Below are 23,767 nucleotides of genomic sequence, written 5' to 3'. Positions count from 1 at the left end.
TATATATGTATATATGTATATATATATATATATATATATATATATATATATATATATATATATATATAGAGAGAGAGAGAGAGAGAGAGAGAGATACCGCAATATAAAGGAATTTGTAGACATGCACGTCATAAAAACGAAGTATATATATGGAGAGCCATGTACTTATTAGCTCTCATCTTTTTAAATCTCCGAAACAGCTACATGGTAAGCAGCTGATGATCCCCGTTTTCTATTTACAAAATTTTAGTTAAGGTTTTCTCTTTTTATCCTTATATAGTTAAATTCTGTTTCAAAATTGAAGACTTTTGCGAAATCGGCTTATTTCTATTTAACAATTTTAGTTAAGTTTTTTTTTTCATCCATATATAAATGAATTCTCTTTGATCATTATAAACTTTTTAGAAATCGGATTATGTAGGTGCTTAGTCTCGATAGGTTAGTTAATTTTTTTATTCAAATTTTCTTTAGAATATATATATATATATATATATATATATATATATATATATATATATATATATATATATTGCTCGGGTGTTTGGAGGTGTGTGTGGAAACTCCGGGGTGGGGGGGGGGAGTAAGTATGAGGATCGAACCCGAACCCTTGAGGCAAAGTTGTAAATTAAAGTGTGAAAAAAAAAAAAAACATCCGACGTTAACCATCGCCCCACGGAAACACGTTTGAATTTATTTAATTACTTGGATTTAGCAGGTGCCCGTTTTAATGAGTTAATGAGGTCAAGTTTGACTGCGGGATTTCATTTACTGCTGAACGCTTCCCCCCACCCCACCCCAAGATGTTATAGCAAAAAGAGTAACCCACATGCGGCGAGCGACAAATGTGGAATATTTATCTTCCCAAAATTAAATAGACAGGCGAGCTTCGTTGTTAACTGTGAGATATCACGATTTATATGTGATATAAAAAGTTTTTAAAAAGTTGTGAAGCGAGCGACCGCTTCTCTGAAAGAAGCCTTTTGTAGACATACAGAAAAAGCGAACACACATACAAACATTTTCGCTTTTATATTTATAGATTATGTATACAATATATATTACAAAACTTTTACAATTTACATATCCTACAATTGATTGTTCACCGTTACTTAAACTAACTACCCTTAACTAGTGTTGAGGGGGAGGGGTGCCCCCTATCGTTTACGGAAAGACAGAAGTATGCGTGCTTACCCCATGCTGTCCGGATGAAAAAAAAGGTCGATAGAGGAAAGGGAATTATGGGCTGCATTTTCGCTTTTATATTTATAGATGGTGATCGTCACTTCTTGAAAGAAGTAGCACATCTTTCCTTTGCTTTACTGTTGATTATTCATCCATTTCCATGTACTTTTTAAAATATTCCTTTGTTTTTGTTATTTCATTTAACACGTTTTTTATATACATTTATACACACATGCATATATACATGTGGAGACGTGATCAAGATGCATTTTCTATCTTCTGTGGGAACGAATGTGGCTCTTCAGACCAGCCCTGCTCTTACATAGTCTATTGCAGAGGTCACACTTTAGTTGAGATTGAGGGACGTCAACTGGTACTTCTCTACTGTGGACATTCATATTACACTTCAGACTACCACTCTATTTGCAGACCATAGTATTCATATTGCATCCAGTTATTTTGTAGAAGGTTTTTATTCTTTAAGCTCTTTGTATCTTCAATCGTTAGTTTGTAGTGTTTGGTTAGGTTGTTGTATAATGGAATTTAACGTTTTTGTTCCCTGCCCTGGAGAACATGAATGAGTTTTGAAATAGGGAGAGGGAAAAGGGTTACTGTATTAATGTTTGGTGCATTTTAAGTTAGGAAAACAGTCAGGAAGTTGGGGAAGGTAGAAAGAGAAAGGGGAAGAAGAAAAGGGGGAAAGGTGAGTTGTTGTATACCACTATCAGCCGGTCACTGAGGTGTATGACCGACAGACGTGTTATATTAAATGTCTTAAAGTGGTCTCGGGAAGACGTAAAGATGGGCCAGTCATTACGGTCTTTCTATCAAGAAAAGCATACCTGAGATGTTGGATATGCTGTGTGGCTCCTTCTTCTCTCAGGAAACGTCTTGACCTCTTCACCCTTGGTGGCGTTCTGACTGGAATTTTCTTTCTTCATTTTCCGGACCGTTTCGTTGTTTCAATGAAGGTATTTATGAAGGCATTTATGGCAGACACAAGAAAAACGACACGCGACACAATTGTAATATACATGGAACATAACTATTTTATTTTACAAAAATATATATTACAAAAAACTTTTATAATTAAAAACTGGAGAATAGGCTTTTCACAGCTAACTAACCTAACTAGTTTTGAGGGAGGGGTGCTCTTCCCCCCATTTACGGAGAGACAGAATATGCGTCTTCACTTCATGGTGGTCGTGCAGGAAAAGAGACAGAAAGATGGCAAGGGAATTATGGGAAGGCGTTTCTTTGTATCTCCACGCACATGGCCAAATTACCACTGTTTTTGTTTTTGGTTTTGCAGAACATAAGTTTTGCAAAAAAAAAAGCATCAATGTTAGATGCGTTTCATCTCAGGAAGCCAATATTTTAAGACGGCCTGATCTGGTACCACCAGGTTGGTTGGTTGGTTGGTTGGTTGGTTGTTTTTGTTTTACGACATATCAACCCTTTTCAGGTTATTTAATGCCGAATCCAAAGATTTTGAAGAAAACATTTTTTTAATAGAATATATTTGTTGTTTTCACCTCGGTTTCTATTTAACCCATAGTTGGAATCCTAACAGGTACTACCACTCTGGGTCAGAGTGGACCTGGGAGCAATGGTAATTAAAGGGTGGCCCCACACTCCCCAAAGCCCACAAGCTGCGGCCTCACCACTGGATATAGTTTAAGGTCATATCCAGGACCCCCATTGAGGGACTTTTACCCTCTGCAGGGGGGGCAGTCGGCGTATTCTAATGCCCCACCGACAGGGCCGGTAGCACCAGGACTCAGACAAGATACACCTAAGTTTCGCAAAAGGAAGTAGAAAAACAAAAAAGCATCAATGTTAGATGCGCTTCATCTCAGGAAGCCAATATTTTCAGACGGCCTTATCTGGTAGCACCAGGACTCAGACAAGATACACCCCAACAACACCAAAGAGTTTTACGAGCGGAACGGTTAATCGGATAATTAATTCAGTTCCCTTTACCAGAACAACATTGCGTTCTCACGGGAGGGACCACACGAAGGTTGCCAACATCCTTAAATGAAAATGTTTCTAAAGAAGCGGAGACCGGATTCAAACTTAGCACACCCAGCGCTCATCGAACCACAACCACTACCAACAATTTCTCTTGTTACTAAATCTGTTCCATGAACAATGTTTCTTACCTAGAACGGTCCGTCTGTGGAACTCGTTTCTGCTGACATACTTTCCAACTGACTACAACATGGTTGCCTTTAAGTGCAATGTAAACTGTAATTTGGTTTTGTATATCTGGAGAAAGTTTTGGCACAGGAAGACAAATGGTTGCTTAAGGTCGTTTCGTCAAATGCACAAATGTTCTAAGTTGTGTGTGCCCCTCCTCCAAACAAGGAATGCTGTCACTTGGCTGTGAGGAGCTACTATCTGGGATTGCGAGGAGTTATGCAGCAAAATGCCTGAGCAGACCTGAACGAGAATCCTCCCCCGAATATTAGTGTCCAATCAATAAAAATCCACTGAAAAAATTACAAAAAACCGAAAGCCATTTTTAACATGGGGAGGTTAGGGGTGTTTATTCCGAAATCCCTTTTAAACATGGCAAGGTTGGGTTGGTTTTTTCTTTTTAAACCTTTTTAAACATTGGAAGGTTGGTGGGGGGTATTCCGGAAGCCGTTTTAAACATGGGGAGGTTGGGGGTGGGGGGGTATTCCGGAAGCCGTTTTAAACATGGGGAGGTTGGGGGGGTGTTTATTCCGGAAGCCGTTTTTAACATGGGGAGGTTCGGGATTTTTATTCCAGAAGTTGCTTTTAACATGGAGAGGTTTGGGGGTGTTTATTCCGGAAGCCGTTTTAAACATGGAGAGGTTGGGGTTGTTTATTTCGAAAGCCGTTTTAAATATGGGGCGGTTGTTTTTTTTATCATTCCAAATGCCATTTTAGACATGAGGAGATTGGGGTTGTTTATTCCGAAAGCCATTTTAAACATGGAGAGGTTGGATTTTATGTTATTCCGGAAACCGTTTTAAACATTTGGAGGTTGGGGAGATTATTCCGGAAGCCGTGTTAAACATGTGTATTTTGGGTGTGTTTATTCCGAAAGCCGTTCGTAGGGAATTCTCTTTCAGGTCCGCTAATGTCTGTTCACGTCACATTTAAATTTCTGCAGGATAATACAGTCAGATATACAGGAAACATGCTCGTCTTCAGGCCAAGATCACAGTGTAGTATCTGCTCTGATGCTACACGTCATCATTTTTTTGTCCTCGGTCATTGGAACAAAAACCCTTCATAACTGAAACATTTTTTTTTCCTGATTACGTCTTTTTGGGAGCTGGATTTCCCCCACATTAAAAAAGAAACTCTGTCCTCCTGGTGGTGTTGGTGGGAGGCTAGTAACTAGGAACATGCTCGTCTTCAAGTGCAATGTAAACAAATTCAACGGGTTTTTAATGTTTTGTCCCCTTAAGTAATCATATTCCACCTAGCTTCAATCACTAACGACCTCTAAGCTGTCGTCTCGGTGACCACCTCACATACATTAACCCTTATCCTCGAGTGGCCTTTAGGCCTTCATCTGCGGTGACTCCCTCGTATAAAAAAGGGTTGTCGGTCCGTATCTTTAACTACTCAGCCATCGTAGATGTAGAACCAGTTAGAAAGCTGAGGGCCTGGTTTATCAAAATAATTCCTAACCATAACCATAACCCTAACCTTAGCACTTCCCTGAGCGTGTGTGCATTCGTTTTCGAAAGCATTGTGTGTTTACCGTTATTTCATAGATCCAAACCTCAGGAAAACGCACACATCCGGCGAGTTCAGTGCGCATGCTCAGTGCTTCGTCGTCCGCATTCTTCACCGGTTCCGGTCCAGCCATAATGGCGGACAGTAGAGGCATTGATTCGGTTTTCGTAAACACCTACTTACCACAGACGAGCCTCTTGTTAAGGTGAGTCTTGTTCCTCGTCTCAATGTCCGTCCGTTTGTTTATTTATGAGATACGTTTTTTTCTTTCTTTCCTTCGTTTGTTCGTTTCTTTCTTTCTTTTTTTTTTATTCGTCGTTTGACTTCTGTCTATTTGTTTCTTACGCTTTCTTTTTCTCCATTTTTTTCTTTCTTTTTTTCGTTATTCTTTCTTTCTTTATTTTTTTACTCGGTCTTTTATTTATTTATTTATTTATTCATTTATTTATTTATTCATTTATTTATTTCGTTTATTTATTTATTTATTTATTTCGTTTATTTATTTGCGGGCTGTTATCCGCGTCATCATAGTTGTTCTTTAACGAAGTTTCGGCCAACTATCTCTCGGGTCTTCGTCAGGTGGTAAACCGCGACGGGATAGGAATTCTGCGTCTTCAAGCTGTATCCTCAGTAATTACTGCCTTCCATAGTTGTCGTTCCATAACGTTTTTTAGCCAACTAATCCTCTGGCCTGCTTTGGGTTTATAAGACTTGAATTTATAAAACCAAAAATCCGACCTTGATCGCCCTTCGTGGCGCAGTGGATAGAGGCGTTGAATCTCTACGGTTCCAGGTGGGCATTATCTGAAGATAGCGGTTTCAATCCTACTCAAAAGCCAGCCAGAGGATTAGTTGGCCAAAACGTGGTGACGTTAAATTTGAACTTAACCTCAGATCGAAGGTCTCAAACTCAAATCCAACTGTTCTCTTCTCTCTGCACTTTCCACACTGACGTCCAAAATAAAGAAGACGGCTCTTTTATAGAGAGACCCAACCACATCTCATTTGCATACCCCTTCCTCCCTCTCGTCACATCACGTGATTTTCAGTCCATAAATACCAGGGGGCGGCCATTTTTATTTTCTCTTTTTTTTTTCTTTCCTAACACGAGCCGCACGATGCATGAGGTAAGGTTCCTTACTTTTAACCACAAACGACAACTATGGAAGGCAGTAATTACTGAGGATACAGTTAAGGGACTCAGCATTCATATCCCGTCGCGGTTAAGCACCTGAAGAAGGCCAGAGAAATAGTTGGGCGAAACGTCGTGATGACAGTCTGCAAACAAATAAATAAATATGCCTCAAGTTCTTGACATCTTCAAACCTTTATTCATGGTGTTTGTTGGTTAGTTTGATTGCTTTACGGCATATCAACCTTTTGTGGGTTATTTAATGCTGAATCCAGTAATTTCTGAACAAAAAAGTTTTATGTTTCAAGCTGTTTATATCTTTAAATATTCATTCATGATGTTTGGTTTGGGTGTTTTGTTTTACGGCGTATCAATTCTTTTTGGGTTGTTTCATGTCGAATATTTATTTATAGCGTTTGTTTTGTTTTACGGCATATCGACTTTTTCAGATTATTTAATGCCGAGTTAAATCATTTGTGAAACAAAAAACAATGAAGATGAGGAAAACAGTGCACAAATAAATAAACAAACAAATAAACAACTAAATAAACAACTAAATAAATAAATAAATAAACAAATAAATAAACAAATAAATAAACAACTAAATAAATAAATAAATAAATAAACAAATAAATAAACAAATAAATAAACAAATAAATAAACAACTAAATAAATAAATAAACAAATAAATAAACAAACAAATAAATAAACAAACAAATAAATAAACAAACAAATAAATAAATAAACAACTAAATAAATAAACAAACAAATAAACAAATAAATAAATAAACAAATAAATAAACAAATAAATAAACAAATAAATAAACAACTAAATAAATAAATAAATAAATAAACAAATAAATAAACAAATAAATAAACAACTAAATAAATAAATAAATAAATAAACAAATAAATAAACAAACAAATAAATAAACAAACAAATAAATAAACAAACAAATAAATAAACAAACAAATAAATAAATAAACAACTAAATAAATAAACAAATAAATAAACAAATAAAAAAACAAACAAATAAATAAACAAATAAATAAGTAAATAAATAAACAAATAAATAAATAAACAAATAAATAAACAAATAAATAAACAAATAAATAAATAAGTAAATACATAAACAAATCAATAAATAAACAAACAAATAAACAAACAAATAAATAAACAAACAAATAAATAAACAAACAAATAAATAAACAAACAAATAAATAAATAAACAACTAAATAAATAAACAAATAAATAAACAAATAAATAAACAAACAAATAAATAAAAAAAATAAATAAGTAAATAAATAAACAAATAAATAAATAAACAAATAAATAAACAAATAAATAAACAAATAAATAAATAAGTAAATACATAAACAAATAAATAAATAAACAAACAAATAAATAAATAAATAAATAAACAAACAAATAAACAAACAAATAAATAAACAAACAAATAAATAAACAAACAAATAAATAAACAAATAAATAAATAAATAAATAAATAAGTAAATAAATAAACAACTAAATAAATAAATAAATAAACCAATAAACAAACAAATAAATATATAAACAAATAAATAAAAACAAATATATAAATAAAAAAATACATAAACAAATAAATAAATAAACAAACAAATAAATAAATAAATCAACAAATAAACAAACAAATAAAAAATAAAAATAAATAAATAATAGACAAATAAATAAACAAATACATAAACCAATAAATAAATAAATAAATAAACAAACAAATAAATGAATAAACAAATAACTTAAAAAAACAAATAAAAAATAAACACAAAACAAACAATAAATAAACAAACAAATCAATAAATGAATAAATAAATTTACAAAGCAATGAATAAATAAATAAAAACAAATAAAAAATAAACCAATAAATAAATAAATAAACCAATAAATAAATAAATAAACCGATAAAACAAATAATTAATTAAATAATCAAAAATAAATAAATAAAAACAAACAAATAAATAAACCGATAAAACAAATAAATAAGCAAATAAATAAATAAATAAAACAAATAAATAAATAAACCAATTAACAAATAAACAAATTAAACAAATAAATGAACAAATGAATAAATAAAGACAAATAAATAAATAAACAAATAAATATATAAATATATAAATAATAAACAAATAAATAAATGAATGAATGAATAAAAACAAATAAATAAACAAATTAATAAATAAACAAATAAACAAATAAATAAACGAATGAATAAAACAAAAAACAAATAAACAAATGAACAAATAAATATATAAATAAATAAATAATAAACAAATAAATATAGGAATAAATAAATGAAATAAACAAATAAATATATAAATAAATAAATAATAAACAAATAAATAAACAAATAAATTAATAAATAATAAAGAAATAAAGAAATAAACAAATAAATAAATAACCAAACAAATAAATAAATAAGAAACAAATAAATAAACAAATAAATTGATAAATAATAAACAAATAAACAAATAAATTAATAAACAAACAAGCTAATAAATAAAAAAATAAATAAACAAATAAATAAATAACCAAACAAATAAATAAACAAATAAATGAACAAATACATAAATAAATAAATAATAAAGAATAAATAAACAAAAAATAAATCAACAAATAAATAGAAAAAAACAAACAAGTTAATTAATTAATTAAATAAATAAATTAACAAATAAATAAATAGACAAATGAATGAATAAATAAATAAAAATAAATAAACAAAAAATAAATCAATATATCTGTAAAAGTTAACGGGTATGTGTGTCTGTCTACCTGTCTGTCTGTCTGTCTGTCTGTCTGTCTGTCTGTCTATTTCCCTACGCAATAACTCTACAGACTCGAAATTTGATATACAGTGTACTGAGATTTGGGAAAATCTATGTGATTGGTTTTCGGTCAGAAATTTGGCTGTTAAGGGGTCAAAGTTCAACGATTTGACTTTGAGAACTCTACCAAACTCCTCCGAAAATTTGGGGTCTCACCAATTGAAATTTTAGATATAGGATCCTTGGACATAACTTGATTTGAGCCCAAAATAATAAATGTTAAGGGTCATAATGGGGGTCAAATTAAAATAATTGACCGTTATTTATTTTTTATTTTTTGCTCAGCATACACCTCTAAACACCCGGGCAATGCCGGGCACCAATGCTAGTAAATAAATAAATAAACAAATATAAAAATAACAAATAAATATATAAAAATAAATAAACAAACAAATAAATAAACAAATAAATAAATAAACAAACAAATAAATAAACAAACAAATAAACAAACAAATAAATAAATAAACAAACAAATAAATAAACAAACAAATAAACAAACAAATAAAGAAATAAAGAAATAAACAAACAAATAAATAAACAAATAAATAAACAAATAAATAAGCAAAAAAAATAAATAAACAGATAAATAAACTAACAAAAAAATAATTAAACAAATAAATAAACAAACAAATAAATAAACAAATAAATAAACAAATAAATAAATAAACAAACAAAAAAAAAATAAATAAATAGACAAACAAACAAATAAACAAACAAACAAATAAATAAATAAACAAAAAATAAATAAGTAAATAAATAAATAAACAAATAAACAAAAATAAGTAAACAAACAAATAAATAAATAAAAAGCCAAAAAAATAAACAAAAAATGAATAAACAAATAAATAAATAATAAACAAATAAACAAAAATAAACAAACAAATAAATAACCAAATAAATAAACAAATAAATAAATAAAAAATAAATTAACAAATACATAACCAAACAAACAAATAAAAAAACAAGTATATAAACAAACAAAAAATAAACAAACAAATAAATAAATAAACATATAAATAAACAAAAATAAATAAATACATATATAAACAAATAAATAAACAAATAAATAAACAAACAAATAAATAATAAACACATAAACAAAACAAATAAATAAATAAATGAACAAATACATAAATAAATAAATAAATAAATAAATTGCTCATTTCAATTTTTTATTTTGTTATTTATTCCTTTTGCAAGTCTATCCCGTCCTTTTCATAGGTGTTGCTGTTTTTACTAGTGGGGAGTCATCACTTATCAAAGCCCGGAGGCCACTTAAGGATAAGGGTTAATGAATATAAGATGGTTGTCTAGTAGTTACTTATGGTGTAAATTGGGTAGAATTTGATTATTTATGAGGACGACTTAGCAAGAACCTGTTTACATTAGATGTGAAGATTACCATGTTGCATTCAGCCGGGAAGCATGCCAACAGAACAGTGTTCCAAAGGCGAGCAGTTCTGGTAATATAGGTTTGAATCTGCGTTTACATTTAGGCACAGAAAGAGAATGGGAGAAATTATATATAGTGGTTGTAGCTAGTCGGGTATTCTTTTTTGTGAAAGTTTGGCGAGGGAAGACCATATATTGGAGTTTAGTCGAGCATTTGCCATGAAAATAGCGATGCATGCGTAATGTAATAGCTATACATGTTTTGATTTTTTGCTTTGCAATACAATGTCTTCATTACAGTCATTAACCTCAAATGAAAATAGTAAATCGTAAGCGAAACGATTTGGTTTCGATTCTCGGTGGTGGCGCACGAGTCATTTTCTTTTTTTGAATTTAAAATCATTTATATATATATTGAGTATAATCTATTATATAAATCTTACCTGTCTGTTTAAATGTATGTATGTATGTATGTATGACTATATGTATGTATGTATGTTTGTATGTGTGAATGTATGTATGTTTGTATGAAAGTATGTATGTTTGTATGCATGTATATATGTGTGTATGTTTGTATGTATGCATGTATGAATGCATGTATGTATGTATGAATGTATGTATGTATGTTTGTATGTATGTATGCATGTATGTATGTATGAATGTATGTATGTTTGCAGGTATGTATGTATGTATGAATGTATGTATGTTTGTATGCATGTATATATGTATGTATGTATGTATGTATGTATGTTTGTATGTATGTATGTATGTATGAATGTATATATCTATGTATGTTTGTATGTATGAATGTATGTATGTATGTTTGTGTGTCTGCCTAAAATCTTCGACAGATGCGACGGATATTCACGAGATCAGTATTGTTTTCAAGCTCGACCCTCCGGACGACAAATATCGAAAAAATGGCTAAAAACATTAATTCTTCACCCTCAAGTAGGCACTTTTCAACAGGAAGGGGTCCCTTTTTTCGCCGATATTTTCAAAAGTCATCGCCTCTTTTTGATTGACTAGCCTTAATTTAAACCTTCGTCACTTCCAGATTGGCGATAGGCACAACGGCAAGGTCGCCACGCCTTTTTCACGTTCTTTTCCTCCTTACCGGTACGTAAGATAAGATATTCTAGTAAAAATATAATAAATTTATAACTTTAAATATTGCAACATTAAGAATAGATTATATAATGTTAAATCTATTTTTTTTAATTAATGCTGCAATATTTTAAGTTATAAATTTATTATATTTTTTACTAGAATATCTTGTCCTTTTCTTTTCCAGTTTTAACAACTAATCCTTTACTTTTCCATGTTTAAGCTTAGCCATAGTATTTTTCATGCTCGCATTTTTCTATTGTAATCCATGATTTTTCCAGACTTCTAGTATATTCGTTTGTTCTTTGTTTAATTTTAGTCTTATTTTTTTGCCCCCATAAAAACATATGTAATAACAATGTACGGCACGTGTCTGCTTCAATAAAATCCCCCAAATTATCTCCCTTTTATGCTTTCATTCTGTCTGTTTTACTTGTTATTTCTCTTTTTGCGACAGCAGTGAATTAGCAGTAACACTAGTTGAATGAGCGACGTGGCGGAATGGAAACCAGTCATAAAAAACGTCGCTCACCTCCTTACATTTTTTTGCGATTTTGAACACCACTAAATTCATCGTAACTTTTGTCTTACTTATAACGAAAATGTAAAACAATTTTTCACAATATAGCTGAGAAGGTGATCAATAAACTGTAATAATTGTTTGACATTTGGTCGAAAAACTTTAAAGCAGTTATAAATAACTTAAACTGCCACTTGACAAGCTTCTGGGTTTGACCTTTACTCCTGATCTGAAATGGAACACGTACATCAAGTCTGTTGCCAAGGTCGCTGGAAAGATGATGGGATCCTTCTACCGCTCCAGAAGATATCTCACTACTGATGCAATTCTCTATCTATATAAAAGCCAAGTACGTCCAAGGATGGAATACTGTTGCCATATCTGGGCAGGAGCTGCTAAAAACAGCCTATCCTGCCTTGACAGAGTACAAAATAGACTTCGTGGCTTAGTGGGGATGCTCTTTTCTCTACCCTGCAACCTCTCTCCCACAGAAGAGACGTTGCGAGCCTATCCTTGTTTTATCGTTATTTCCATGGCAGGTGCTCGTCTGAACTCCAATCTCTCGTCTCCCCTCGCCAATCTTTCACGAAAAACACCCGTCTAGCTGAATCCACTGTGAAAAATCTCCCCCACTCTATATCTGTGCCTAAATCAAAACGCGGATTCCATGAACAAGGTTTCTTTCTTAGAACTGCACGCCTGTGGAACTCTGTTCCGTCTGCCTGCTTCCCACCGGGCTACAACTTGGATGTGTTCAAGTCCAACGTTAACAAATTCCTAATGAACCGCACCCTTAAGTAAACACTTCATCAAATCTCCACACTAACGTAACGTACTTGCAATAACCCTTATCCCTGAGTGGCTTCCGGGCCTTGATAAGTGGTGATCACTGTGTAAAAAAAACAAAAAAAACTTAATCATATATTCAAACACGCTAGTGTTTGAATGATATATATATATATATATATATATATATATATATATATATATATGTATATATATATGTATATATATGTGTGTGTGTGTGTGTGTGTACATATATATATATATATATACACTGAAAGAGAGAAAAGAAACAAAAGCGGTAAAAAAAGTAAAAGCATGTATGACTCTAGTCTTATACTATTGAGCTTGTTTTGTTAACATATTTAAACAGTAATTTCTATTTGAAAAACATATATACAGAGAGAGAGAGAGAGAGAGAGAGAGAGAGAGAGAGACAGACAGACAGACAGACAGACAGACAGACAGACAGACGCAAGAAAAATAGATGTTTAACATTGTTTCGTCCGTTTCAAGAATTCAAAATCAATAATGATTAGATGTACGATTGTTTCTCAGACGATTGAGAATTTTTCGTTTTCCTTTTTTTTCTTTTTTTTCTTCTTAATTTTTATATAGAGAAAGAGAGAGAGAGAGGCGAGAGAGATTTTTAAAAAATTCTGCGCTTGTATACCTTTCCTTACTCTCTCTCTCTCTCTCTCTCTCTCTCTCTCTCTCTCTCTCTCTCATACAGAAACGCAACCAACGCATAAATTCGCATACGCCATAGATGTATATTTGCGTGTGCCGTTGATGCGTAAAATTGAGCAATCATCGTTGCTATCTTCAAATTGGCGTCCACTTCCCGCCAACAAACCTAATAACGTCTCTTCTCTCTTTCCCTCTTACTCTCGCTCTTTCTCTCTCTTTCTCTCTCTCTCTCATTGTGTTTCTTTTCCCCCTCCTTTATGTCCACAACATCTGAATCCTGTGTTCACTGGTCTGTTTAAACTACACAACCAAGCCGACGGCCGGACGGGGAGGGGCCAGCTACCAATGCCCTGCCACCGCTAACCCTTCCAACAGTCAGCAAATTATTTATTCTTTCATTCGTCACAATGGTCAAGTGTCCTTATTTGATAGAATCGCCATCGCTTCGCCCATCCGGCTACATCTACGATTGTTTACCATTTACCCCCCGCACACCACCCCACCCTACTCCGTTCTTGGCTCTCTTAGCAGGCCGCACAGCTCTTCGTAAGCAAAAGCGACCGATCTGGTAAGGCGGCGTGCGGACAGTGTGTATGGAGGGGGTGTTGGATTTGATTACCGGCTGAGAGCGGGCGTTTAAAGGTGATGGTGCTCTCGGTATCAAGTTGGGTATTTACATCATTATTTCGATCGAATGTTTCGTTGCGGTAGCAGAGATTTATACACCGAGGAAATATAAACAAGACAGGAGAAAAAAAGGAATAGAAATTAATATAACAAAAAAAAAAAAAAAAAAAAAATTGGCGGAAATGTGAAAAGACATTTGTCGGTAATCTCTCATATATATATATATATATATATATATATATATATATATATATATATATATATATATAAAATATAAGGGAATTTCTCGAGAGCTCTTTCGGCTCTCATCTTGTCAGGAGAAATCCATAGCATACAAAAACAATATTACTGGCGAAATTAAAGAGCACTACGGGAAAATTTGAATGTGCCAGAACTAAGAAAAAAAAAAAACGATTAAAAGAAATATTTAATCTGAAATTGCGTTTAAAAGCGATTAAAACTAAACCCTGGCACAGCGAAGGGAAAGGGAGAAAAAAAAACGGGGAAAAACAGGTCAAAGTTCCCCAAAGAGAAATAAAGTGTTCGTTGTCTCCTTTTGCCGGCATAAAGAAAGCTTTCGACTCCAAAATCTTTAAATGATTTTTAGAGTCTGCTCTGTGTAGCACCCCGAACCACTCTATTTTATATTTTTCAGCACAGCATGGATTGTCCACCAAATGCTGGCCAATGGCAGAGTCCAAGACTACGGGAGGAGGAAGACTACCAGATCCTACCCTCCCCTGAATGATTTTAGATGGAACGTGCTGGTTTATACGAGTTAACAAATGCAAAGATGTTCGCCCAACATAACCAGCATCGCGCTGGTATTTAAATTGATAAAAAATAGTACTAATTTGGGTGTAAGGCAAACTATCTTTGCGAAAAGAAGGAAAAGCAGGTCTCGTAGTGTATACCAAACGCAAGAAAACTTGTTGGTAGAAGCACTTATAAATAATTATAACAATCTGTTTTTACAATTTAATACTCTTATCCCCAATCAACGGGGTCCTGGATATGACCTTAAACTATATCCGATGGTGAGGCCCCAGCTTGCAGGCCTTAGGGAATGTGGAGCCACACTTAAATTGCCATTGCTCCCAGGTCCACTCTGACCCGGAGTGGTAGTACCTGTTAGGGTCCCAACTATGGGTTAAATAGAATACGACTCAAAAAACAAATATACTATATTAAAAAAATCGTTCTTCAAAATCACCAGATTCAGCATTAAATAACCTGAAAAGGGTTGATATGCCGTAAAACAAAACAACCAACCAACCCAATCAACGGTAATTTTTAATAAATCGGGCACTTCGCAGGCCCAAACTAGGGGATTTGAAATCATCAACCTTCTTGTAAATGCAGTCTTCAATAAGGTCTAAGGGATAACCATTATTGATAAATATTTATTTCTCAGATCTTATCAAGTTCAGAGTCTAATCTATTATGTGAACATATCATGAGAGCTCTATGTACCAGCGTATTAATTAAGCGGACTTTGCGTGATTTGGGTACAAAGGACGACCAGTTCACATATAAGCCAGTAAAAGTCGGCTTCCTATAAATGGTAGTGAGAAAGATCCCTCTTGAACGTTCAACAAGAACATCCAAGAAGGGAAGAGAATTGTCCTTCTCACTTTCCATAGTGAACGTAAGAGCCTCGTGCAAAGAATTCAACCTATTAAAAAAAAAAATAACGCTTCACTTTGCAATGAAAACATAGCAAAGGTGTCGTCAACATGTCTGAAATATGTGGTGGGTTTTGTTGCAGAATTAAACATAACGGATTTTTTTTATTTTTTTTATTACATTTTCACCCCAAACAAGGCACATTGCCACTTTGGTGTAGGGGGCTACTATCCGGGGAAACATCTACTGGGGTACTATGTAGGGATTAGGGCAGCGAGATGTTGGTTCACGTTGCACTTGAACTTCTGCATGTCAGTACAGTTGGGGAAGCAGTGACCTGGAATGGAATTCCAGAGTCTAGCTGTTCTGGGGAAGAAACTACTGGAGTAGAAAGATCTTTTACATCTAGGGATCTCTACAGTGTGGGGTGGGATTTTGCAGCTTGTCGGGTCTGTCGAGGGTGTTCACGTCGTGGGGGCACAAGTGCTTGCAGTTCTTCAGAGCATTCACCATTATAATACTTGTGTTATTTGTAATAACTGACAAAAATATCAGCAAAAAATGGGGCCAACGGACTCCCTATTGAAACCCCGTCGACCTGACAATACATAATGTCACCGAAGCTAAACTCCACTGATTTTGTGCACATTAAAATTAGTTCAGTGAAGATCTCTTTGGAAAAGCGTGAAGAAGTCAGGCGACCATCATAAAGCGCGTCGGTACAAATATGCGTAGTCTCATCTAACGGTACGTTAGTAAAAAGACTAGAAACATCGAAAAGAATTAGGAATACAGTGCGTGCTGTATAATTCACGCACCGGCTGCAAAATTTCGACAAGCCACTGAGCCAAAGAATATTGAGCAGAACCTATTGTAGATAAAATAGGTGTCAGTAACAAACCTTGCTTATGGATTTTAGAGAGACCATACAATCTGTGACGTTGTGACCTAGATGGTCTGATCTTGTCATAGACGTCCTTGCAAAAAACATTCTTCTTAAATAATACAAGTAGACGTCTTTGCACCGTGGCCTCGTTTTTGCAAGTATTATCCGTTAACTCGACAGGGCCAAGTTTCCGGAATTTAGAAGCATCGTCGAGAATCACTAGCATTTTCTCAACATATATATATATATGTCAGCATTTGATTTCAACGCTTTGATAGTTTTTAATTGCGTTTTATTTTAAACAAAGTCGCTGCGATCAACAGGAGTGTTGCTATATCGATGAGCTAAGTCAACCAAACTTGATTTCATCCCAGAAATGTATTCAAGGAAAATAGGGAGTTTTATGTTTAAGTTGAAAAAAAAAAAAAAAAAAACTTCAAAAGCAGCGAATGTTCTTTTTTTATTAATACCAATGGGGAAATCTAACCCCTGAAATAAAACTCGATTTTCGATGTCTGGAAGAACAGTTTTCGAAAAATAAAAAATATGTTTGCTTCCGGTATTAGGCTCACAGCCATATCTTCTTCGAACCAGAAGAACAAGTTGTTTATTATTACCGCTGGAAGAATGTTGCTTAGCATATTCATCACCGATAAATAAATACTTGCGAAAACGAAAAAAATCAGAAACGGAGAAGAAACCCTTCACTACGGACCAGGGATGACGACGGGTACCAATATAAAATACCAGCTTCTCAGTCATCTTATTATTATCATCTCGTATGAATGCACGCTCCATAGTTAAGCTGATTCGGGACAAGATCAAAGTATAGTATCTGTTCTTCAGATGCTGCACTTCAATTTCTTGTTCTCTGTCGGTGGAGGAGAAATCCTTCACGACTGAGACAATTTTTATTTTTGTTCCTTTTCTCCACATTAAAAAATGACCCTGATGTCTAACTCTGTCCCGTGAGGATGCGTTGTAAATAGGAACCCTAGATGCATGCAAAGATGTACATATTCTTAGAAACAATGGTCAGAAGAATAGCAGAATAAGGACTTTAAAAAAATTTTTTTTTTGTAGTAGTATTCGGTCGAACAATAAATTTGATAATAAATTTAAACTTACAGTTTTAATTTCTTTTCACTTATATATATATATATATATATATATATACTTGTTTATTGTTATATAAACATGCTCACATCCCGCTGCTACAAATAGCCACTTGTTTCAATCAAACAACAGATATCATCAGGCAGCGACTTGACTATTCAAAAGTTCAATGAATAACCTTTTGAATAGTCAAGTCGCTGCCTGATGATATCTGTTGTTTGATTGAAACAAGTGGCTATTTGTAGCAGCGGGATGTGAGCATGTTTATATAACAATAAACAAGTATTATCAGCTCTTTTTATTGAGCACTATCTAACAACCTCGTTGAATTCATTAGTCCATTACTTTTGAATATAAAAAAAAACGAGTAAATATATATATATATATATATATATATATATATATATATATATATATATATATATATATATATATATATATATATATATATATATATATATATATATATATATATATATATATATATATATATATATATATATATAGCCGCCAATAGCGTAATGGTTAGAAGCCTTGACTGCCGTATAAACGGTCGGGTTTCAATCCTGGCTTGAGGTAGTTGCCTGTCTAGCCGCACTGATGAGCTGTGAAACAGCGAAACAGTACTGTATGTGGATGAATATATATATATATATATATAGAGAGAGAGAGAGAGAGAGAGTTAGAAGTTTGTTTAAAACCTTTAAAACCACAGTAGCGTCCAAAACTAAGTGACACATTTTTAAAACATAATGTTTGTTAGAAATAACGGATCAAGTAAAGATTAGATACCCCGTAGCAGACGACAAAAGTATGCGAACAATTCAAGGGGCACCGTTTGTTCGACCTTGACATTGCCGTTAGTTGTTTCTAAACTTGTAAACAGGTCAGATAGCAGACAAATTCGAATGTTCGCGAGCAAGATTTTTTTAAAAATATATTTACAAAACTTTTAAAGATTTAAAAGAAAAAATATATATTTACAAAACATTTTCTTTAATATTAAATATTTACAAAACTTCTAAGGATTAAAAAAAACAAAACTTTTTTCTATTTGCGCAAAACTTTTTAATGTAAGTAATATTTGCTAGAAATAACAACTGTGAGAAGCTGAAATTTTGACAACTGGTAGTCGTTATCATCCATAATAACATACTAAAATTTGAATCATTTGCAAAGGATAGAAAAAGAATTATAACCATTATTTATTTCAAAATAGGAACGTCCAAAAGTAAGGGACAAAGTTGAAAACAAAGTTGAAAACAAAGTTGGAAAAAAAACAATGTAAACAGCAAAAAAAAATAAATAAATAAATAAAATATAAATAAAATAAAACTCAAAAATAAATAAATAAAAATACATGTACAATCAATATTTAATAAATGAGCCCTTGCTCTCAATGACAGCTGCACATCTTCGACTACAAGAACGAATCAGTTCTTGACAACCCCTGATATTAATTTTAGACCATTCTTCTTGAAGCGTCATCCACAAACCCTCCGTCGTTTTTTTGAATTCACGCATAAAATTATATCTCCGTATATTAATTTATGTTATTAAATGAAGTAGTTTTATATATATATATATATATATATATATATATATATATATATATATATATATATATATATATATACGTACACATACGCGCGCGCTCGCACACACACACACACACACACACATATATATATATATATATATATATATATATATATATATAAAGTAGCGTCCAAAACAAAGGGACAACATTTTAAAACCTAATATTTATTAGAAATAATAATTGTGAAAAGCTGAAATTTTGACAACTGGTAGTCGTTATCATCCATAATAACATACTAAAATTTGAATCATTTGCAAAGGATAGAAAAAGAATTATAACAATTATTTATTTTCAAAATAGGAACGTCCAAAAGTAAGGGACAAAATTGAGAAAAACAATGTAAACAGTATGCTAGATTCAATTTTTTTTATTTCTTCTAAAGAATAAGTCTTACTTAGTCATTTGTAAACGTTGCATCAGCCAGCACCATGGCAAAATGCTGAAAACTTGATTAATCTGTGAGACAAGCTATTGTGAAGCTACACAAGGAAAAGCACACCTTTAGAGAGATTTCAGAGAAAGAGAAACGTTCCAAGAGTGTTGTAGGCAGGGTTGTTAAATCCTGCAATGATACTGGCAAAATAGTTCGTGCTTGTAAAACCGGTAGACCCTTCAAGACTTCGTATGTCATTAAAGAACCGTTTTAAGTCTTGCACAGAAATTAAAAGGGTTGTGAATGTACAAAATGTTTAACGATTTTTATTTTTTTCAATTTTGACCGATTTTTGATCCCTTAAAAACCGGTTTGACCCAAAAAAGAACGGTGCATAAAACCCCAATCATTTGAGGTCGACAGTGCCACTCTGCGACTTTTAGTTTCGAAGAATACAGAGTTTGAAAATATGGACAGACAGACAGACAGACAGACATATAGCTTTTTATATAGATGAACATACTTGTTAATCTAATATATATATATATATATTCTGGCTAGAGGTAGTTGCCTGTCTAGCCGCACTGATGAGCTGTGAAATAGCGAAACAGTACTGTATATGTGTTACATGATAAGGGCTGTCCCCTTTTCATGTAAGTAAAAAAATAGGGAATTAGTTAAATGTAAATATGAAATAGGATAGTCAAGGATTTGAACTTGCGAAGCTAGATTTGGAATTGAGAATTTCCATCATAAGTTAAAATAAACACAGAATGTTATTATAAATGGAATGCCCAGTTAAATTGTTGATTCTGTTAAAATATTTAATAAATACAATTTGGATGGAAACTATTTATATTCTTAGAAAGAAAACATAATAGAAATTTGGGTTACAGAATTAGCAAATAGGTTAAATTCCTTTATGAAACAAAGAGAATGGAAAATGTCATTGTAAAGTGAGTTACGTAAAATTAGGTTAGAGAAGGATTCATGCCATGGGTCTCATATACACGTGCTCGGTCGTGCAATGACGTCATGAGTTATGAATTTAGTTAGATGAGTGAAAATGAGAGAGAAGAAGCGAGAGGAGTCAGATCAGAGGAGCAGAGAGGTTCAGACCGATTCTCGATTAGAGTCAAGGCTCCCTCTGGAAGCGGGAGGGTTTAGAAATAACTATGTAGCAACTTTGAAGCCCTGAAATACAGAATCATTTCCAACCGGTCGAAGAATAAATGATCATCATGTTTTTTATAACTGCCGTCTTTCTGTGTTCATCATTACAACGAGAAAGGTAACGTGTTTATATTATATGTACAACTGTCAAACGTAAATGTCAAACTATCTCTCAGTCTATCTATCAAGATATTCAAAAATCTCTTCTAGTTGAATTACAGGCTTGGTTCTCTTGTAGTAACATGTACCCTGTCTATTATATATATACAGAATTGTCTCTCTCTTCATATATAATATGTACACTGTCTATTATTTATATAAATATATATATATATATATATAACTGTATCTCTCTTTATATGTACCATGTCTCTATATCTCACCAATGTCTCCATCTCTCCACAATATGGACACTGACAATGAATATATATAATATGAGCATCTCACAACACTCAACAACATGAACACTCTAAGACTCTTACTAACATAAACAACAACAACAACAAATATATAAGTCGCCATCTAAATAAGAACAATGTAACATAATCTCATATTTAGTACCTTCTAAAATAACACCCAGTACGTAACACAACGACTGAAGCAAGAAGGAGCACCCCCCCAATCACCACCACCACTATGCATATCGAGTCCCTAACAACATCTCAGGAAGAGATCAGACTTCACCTGTAGGCTAGACTGCTAAAGATGGCTTCCTTTCTAGTGACATGGAAATCACTTCCCCTATTTTTTAAGCTTCCTCTCCTCGCTCGAAAGCACCTTGGGTCCAGTGAAAGACAAACTTCTTTAGCTAAAAATAAAGTATGATATTTGTGTTCTTTCTAAAACATTATCCATGACAGATTGCAGAATCTCTGGATTGCGATTTAACTCCCTTATTTCGTTCCTGGCGTTTTCCTTAAATTCTTGGCAGGGTTTGAGGTTTGTTAACATAGACACTTTCTTTAAGATATTCCCACAAGAAAAAGTCGGGGCTAATCAAGTCTGGGGAACATGGTGGTCATTTGATATTGCCATAGAGAGAGATAATGTGCGAAGTTGAAAATGGGCAACGTTTAAAAAACATTAATTTTCATAAATAAAAATTGATTTAATTTTGCATGTTTAAAAAAAAATCCGATTGTGTTAAAATTATAGAAAATCATCAAAAATAAAGAATATATTTAAGTTCCAAATCCTTTAGTGGCTTTATAGACATCCTGTATAATAACTGCTAATAACTTACCCTCTTACCCTTCTTTTCTCTGTGCCTCTCCCCCTCTCTCGTTCTGTCTTTCTCTCTCTCTCTCTTTCTCTCTCTTTCTCTCTCTCTCTCTCGCTCTCTCTCTCTCTCGCTCTCTCTCTCTTGGTACCTTCTAAAATAACACCCAGTGCGTAACAAAACAACTTAGTTCCTTTAGGGTAATTTATAGAACTTTTAGAAAGGCCTAAAATATCCACAACCTTCCATTTGAATATTCAATTTCGCATTAAATTTCATACACACATTTTTTTTTTATTTCGTTCACAGTTGGAGTACCTTTTGTTGGTAAAAGTATTTATTGCATCTCTTTTCCTACAATTTCTTAAAATGTTAATTTCAATTTAATATACACTAGCGGGGTGGGGGCTTTGCCCGACCGTAAAATACGCTTAAATATGATATTTTAATTACAATGAATCCCTGAAGTACAGAATCATTTCTGACCGGTCGAAGAATAAACTATCATCATGTTTTTTTATAACTGCCGTCTTTCTGTGTTCATCATTACAAGGAGAAAAGGTAATGTGTTTATATTATATATAAATGTCTTCAACATGAACCTACTGTCACTCTGTCTCCTCTCTAAATGAACATTTAAAATATGGGTGTTGTCAACTACAAGGAACATTTAAAAATATATGTAAAGGCCGTATATATATACATACATATATATATATATATATATATATATATACATATATACATATATATATACGTTTTATTTTTTGTTACCGTATCTTTCTGTTAGGTTACATTATTGTTTCAGCTACCCAGCCGTTTTATTGGCCGTCTGTAGCTTCCTCAGCATTTTACAAGTAAAAGTCTGAGGAAGCTACAGACGGCCAAAAAAAAAACGGCCGGTAGCTGAAACAATAATGTAACTTAACAGAAAGATACGGTAATAAAAAATAAAACGCATATTTGCTCTGCAACAATATTGAGCACTTTCTTCAGTTTTTATTATTACCATTTCCACTATATATATATATATATATATATATATATATATATATATATATATATATATATATATATATATATACAGAGTGTCCACAAAGTCTGGCTACATTATGTACATATATGAGTGTGTGTATATATATGTGCGTGTGCGTGTGTGTGTATATTTATATATGAGTGTGTATATATATATATGTGTGTGTGTGTGTGTGTGTGCGTATATATATATATATATATATATATATATATATATATAATTTGAGGTTGCTAGTTTTCAATGGTAGGCTAACCAGGTTAATAACGAGGTTAATACAAGAGTGCTCACCACGGAAGTAGAGCAAGTTACACTTTCAATTTGTCTTTACATAAGCAGTAATTTGTTGCTACACAGTCATGAGCATGTTTCGGTCTCCTACTATTTGGTAATTAGAGCCCTCTTTAGGCAACAACGTTTATATTCAAAAGCGAAATTTCAGTTGATTTTCGTATTTCATTATGAATTCCGCTTTTGAATATAAGCGTAGTTACTTGATGAGGTCTCTAGTTACTGAACACTAGAAGACCGAAACATGCTCATGACTGTGTAGCAACAAATTACTGCTTATGTAAAGACAAATTGAAAGTATATATATATATATGTATATATATATATTGTATATATATATATATATATATATATATATATATATATATATATATATATATATATATATATATATATATAAGAAATAAAAATTACAATAAGTTTACCAAGGTAATCAA

The 23,767-nt window shown here is 32.6% G+C and overlaps 1 long non-coding RNA gene across 1 annotated transcript in view; it reads left to right on the top strand.

The window, feature by feature from the left end:
- Positions 1 to 2,037: 2,037 nt before the first annotated feature.
- The window catches only part of LOC145269230 (uncharacterized), a 108,989-nt gene continuing 87,259 nt past the window's right edge, over positions 2,038 to 23,767 (top strand). The window contains exon 1 of the long non-coding RNA XR_013864964.1: positions 2,038 to 5,107. This is a non-coding gene — a long non-coding RNA (uncharacterized LOC145269230). The remainder of the gene's footprint in view (positions 5,108 to 23,767) is intronic.

This window comes from Euprymna scolopes, chromosome 45 (assembly GCF_053919585.1).
Source record: "Euprymna scolopes isolate OS-2025 chromosome 45, ASM5391958v1, whole genome shotgun sequence".
Taxonomy (NCBI): Eukaryota; Metazoa; Mollusca; class Cephalopoda; order Sepiida; family Sepiolidae; genus Euprymna; species Euprymna scolopes.
The sequence above is the reverse complement of the archived record's forward strand: the minus strand, read 5'-3'. Positions and strand labels throughout refer to the sequence as shown.